General features: G+C 40.4%; 1 protein-coding gene across 1 annotated transcript in view; it reads left to right on the top strand.

Moving 5' to 3' along the window:
• The first annotated feature begins 3,445 nt into the window (after positions 1 to 3,445).
• VPS41 (vacuolar protein sorting 41 homolog (S. cerevisiae)) overlaps positions 3,446 to 4,470 on the top strand; it is a 110,610-nt gene continuing 109,585 nt past the window's right edge. Inside the window, exon 1 of the mRNA XM_009321437.1 lies at positions 3,446 to 3,480. The gene's annotated coding sequence lies outside the window, so the exon portion shown is untranslated. The remainder of the gene's footprint in view (positions 3,481 to 4,470) is intronic.

Genomic DNA, 4,470 nt, shown 5'->3' with positions numbered 1-4,470 from the left:
AAGAGCTGAAGGGTCCGTCTAAAATGGTCGAGAAGCTGGCGTTTACCAAGTGGCGCAGGAGATGTGAGCAAGTTCATCTCAACAGAGGAGTTTTCTCCTGAGACAAAATTTGAGGAGTTTGGTGCTTGCGACCTGTGGTTCTCTAAAGTGGGTGTCCTCCTAAAGCTCTCCCTGACTAGACCGCTCCTTCCCGAGAAAAAGATAAAATAAAAGCAAGAAGTGAAGTTCCCAGTCCTTTCAGATACTTTCTCAATGTTTCTTTGCTGAGCCAGGACTTCGACACACTGCTAAGCTGTGTGATGTTTGTCTGTCTTGAATGCCTAAAGGTGGGAGAGTCTTAGAATTTCCTCAAGGGAATTGGCGTTAATTGGAGATTGGCATCTGGTTTCCACTTTCCCAGCTGTCAGGGTGTTGTGGTTTAACCCGGCAGGCAGCTAAACACCGCACAGGGGGGTTGTTGGGAGGGGCTGGCTTCTTTGGGGGAGGCTTCATCCCCTGGTTTGGTGAGTTTTTAACTGTGGCAGCACTTGGAAGGGTTCTCAGGATAAAACCAACTCTGACAAGTCTTCTCATCTTCTCTAATAGTATAAGAGATTAAAACAGCCTGTGTTTTGCTCTCTTTGGACTATGATAGGAAAGTTACCTTACTCATTTCTGTTTATTTCCTGTGGGAAGCATGCACACCCCTACTGAAAGGGATGGGTATGTTGTGCGCGTAGGTGAGTGGTGGCACAGTTTCTTTGAAACCCAAGTTTCATGGCTTTCCCCTCCCAGGTGCTTTAAGTTATGGGCCTAAACATACAGTGGATAGCATCTCATGTTTGTAAAGGCAGGGCAGGGAAAACGCTATATGCATCATACTGGAAAGCCCGCTTACGACTTTTTTGAGAAGTTGTGTTGGATCTGCTAAGTGAGAGAGTATAATGGTGAGAGATTATTTCACATTACTGTGGCTTCCTCATCCATGTTCTCTCTCTGAGGCTACTTGAGCAATAGCATTTGCCAGTTGGCTGAAGTGTACTGCTGATTTTCCCCTAGAGTCTGAGCCCTACCAATGACAGCTATTCCTACATCATTTGGGATTCTGGTCGTCTACAAATCCCTGTTGAGGGATTTCCTTTTCACAGTTACGAGGCTACTAAAACATAGAAGTGGGGGATAATCCTCTCCGTTCATACATTTGGAGGGAGGGGAGAGGAACCTAGCAAAACTCCAGGGCAGTCATAACTGCAGTTTGCTCTTCCAGTTTGCCTGCACGAGTGGGAGAACTCAGGCAAAAAGCTTTTCGTAGTAAGTTGCTAGCAAAGTGAGTTAGTAAGTAAATGTCAATTCTAAGCACCTTCAGCTAAGTTCTTCTCAGGGAACAAATAGTTTCTGCATTTCTTTACTAAGCCAAGACTCCCTCTGAATTTTTGCATGTTATTTTCTGCAGTAAAACATAAAGGCCATGAAGCTTTTGCCTGAATTTGTATGCCATTTATGAAATTTAGTACCTGCAGTTGCAGTGGCTTGTGAATATAGCAGGGATACCAGGGTACACGTCCCAGATCAAAACAGATTCTCATCACTGGCTTTCCTTACATTTGTGCTCTCCTGAAGAGCCAAAGCAATTCAAACTATGGGGGGAAAAATGTAAGTGGTGTAGCTCCACTAGAAAGACTCGTGTACCAGCAAAAATGTTACTTGCTGTAATTCCTTATTTTGTTTTGGGAAAACATTTTTTTTTTTTTAAACAAATTCTTCTGTTGATACAAACTATGTGAATTGTATCAAAATATCAAAATGGCAGTGCTAATAATTTTAATTTATAAAGGAGTTGAGTAGGCAACTCTTGGTATTCAGGAGAGAAAGGCAGTTTTTTTATTAGGAATCTGGTGATATTTTGCATTGGACTTCCTGTGTTGCTCTGGCTTGTCCAATAGGCTGACAGTGTTATACCACAATATTTTAATTCTGTCCTCATTTGGTTATTGTTGTGTAGAATTTAAGATGCGCAAAGATTATACATAACAAAATTGTTATTTCCTGAAAGGTAACTGCATCTTGTAGGTAGAGCCTGTGAGACTGGCAGACAAACAGTTGTGCTTGCAAAGTCAAACCCAAGCTTGAAAGGATGCCAGCATTTTACTCCCTCTTCATCTTCCCTTGACTCCCATGTTCTTTCTACTTGCAATTTCCTAACTCATGTCATGAATACAGACAACACAGATAATCCTTCTATGGGATGCGTGTTCTAGAGGTGGACTTGGCTGTAGTACGTAAAATGGAGGAAACAGATGGCAGTAATCATGGTAACACCTTCACTGAGTTGCAAGTAGAAATGCTGCTTTTCTTCTCCCCCATCTGTATCTCTAGTCTGTTGTGATGGTCGCTAAAGGTGAGCCTCCACTAATGCAAAGGAGGCATTTGCTTTTTGCCTGGAGGTCACAATCAGTGCATTTTATAAACACGGGAAATAAATAAATGTGACAAGCTAAAAATGACACTGGTTGTCAGTGCATTAAATTTTCTTTCCTTTCCATTTATCTTTAAAATGTTGGTAACTGTCACACTTTTTTTTTTTTTTCCCCTTCTCTGGTGAAATTCTGTACCTATTTATCTTACTGTCCAAATACTACTTCATAAGATTTGAAATGCTGCCTTCTCTCTTGCTTGTTCTTTGTTTATATCATATTTTGTTGTTAAAATGCTTACATTTGCTGTCAGTGCATTAGTTGTAACCTTTTATTGCTATTGATAACGATAAATACGTTAAGTAAATCTTCATTTTGCTGACCTCTTTGAGGATGCATTGCATCAGCAGATTTTCTCAGTGGACAGGTGAGAGATTAGCAGGAGTTGACTTACAAAATTTTTTTTTTGTAGGACAGTAAGAATCATTGTCTGGCCAGAGAGAGATGTTTTAAAGGTACAGTTGCTTCAAAGGCAAGAGAAAGCCATGTGGCTTGCATTGATATGGCATGGGAAGGAGAAAGTCTGGATTTCTATGGAAAATGGTTTGGAATTATTTAAGTTTAAAATAAGCCTATATTAACAGCTGAATAGTTGAATACCAAAGTTAGTTTGTGGATAACTTGAGAATGCTATTCTGCCATGCAAGTCAAGACAGGCAGTTGCTTTGCAAAACTTGCTACCACTTCTGGAAGGAGGGAAACTTTCACAGGGACAAATTCTCAGATGATCCAATCACTCTCTCTTTTAGGGTAGCTGACAATAGTATCACAGTCAGCTGGTGCCACTGAGTGTCAGTGTGGCCCTAGATTGCAAGTGCAAGCAGAAGTTGCGTATGAATGGAAAAGATGGAAAGTCTGAACTTTGAGTTGCTTCCACTTTGTCTTCTGTCTCTTAATAAAGTTTTAAAAAGTACTTTAAAAGGGGAAATACTGCTCAGTTATGTATGTGCTTAGCTAATTTTCCCTTTGTTCTTTGTGTCATTTTCAGGAAACCAGGTCTAATGAGGAATCAACAGATGAATCTGAGGTAAGCCTGCTTAAAATGCTTCATACTTGAACCTGTGTCAGTGCTAGTTCTTTGTCAGTATGGAGGGAAAAATACTACCTTATTGGTTGTTTTTAGAAGCTTTGCTGGTATTATGTAGCAAGGAATGTTAAGCTGGGCTTAAATTATTAAAAAGGAGCTGTGATTTGCTATTAGAAGCTTCTTTATATATTAAAAAAACACAGTCATCCCATTATAGTAAAATGAATTATGTTGAGAGGCAAATTCAAGTGCATGCACTTCTGTTTTGATCAAATGAAAATTTAATTTTCAGTATAATTATATATACAGTAATACTACATTCAAGTAATTACTGGGTTATTTTAATAACTTCACGGTCTAGATTTAATCATGTTCTGTAGAGTCTCTGTTCTTGAGATGATATTTTGTCATAAATTGTCTCATGTTCTGGAGAGGTCTGCCTACCCTGCTGTAGGTGCTGGAAAAAGTGGTCCAGGGGTGAGGAGAGAAAGGGAGCTACAGAGGGTTCAAGAATTTGTCCCTGAACAGTCGTGTACTAAGTCCAAACCTGCCATCATTGAAGGAACCGTAAGAGATCTGGAGAGAGATGCTTGACTTTAGCGTGGCTTTAGGATGGCTACAGGAAGGAGGAAATAAGAGTGCTTGAGCAGCTTCAGTTGTGGCCACCAGCAAGGACAGATGTTGCAGAGCAGGGTATTACCTTGACAAAGTGTTTTCACCCATTATGTGTCTAAATGAAAGTGGCTCCTAGACTTCCAAAACTTTAATGGACTTGCTGTTAGGAAGATCTTCTGTTCTTTACCTAGGGACCAATCATCATGCTTGGGATCTGGATTTAAACACTTACCAGGCAGAAATCCTAATTTCCAAGGCAGTGGCTACTGCAGAGACTGCAGCGGTGGATTTTGAAAAAGATCTTTTTGCAGATGGTGGTGGCTTTATTTTTTGTGGGATAATTTTTTTCCCTCTGCCTTTCATGAGTGGCTGTCT

Source organism: Pygoscelis adeliae, unplaced genomic scaffold (genome assembly GCF_000699105.1).
Source record: "Pygoscelis adeliae isolate BGI_AS28 unplaced genomic scaffold, ASM69910v1 Scaffold40, whole genome shotgun sequence".
Taxonomy (NCBI): Eukaryota; Metazoa; Chordata; class Aves; order Sphenisciformes; family Spheniscidae; genus Pygoscelis; species Pygoscelis adeliae.
The sequence above is the reverse complement of the archived record's forward strand: the minus strand, read 5'-3'. Positions and strand labels throughout refer to the sequence as shown.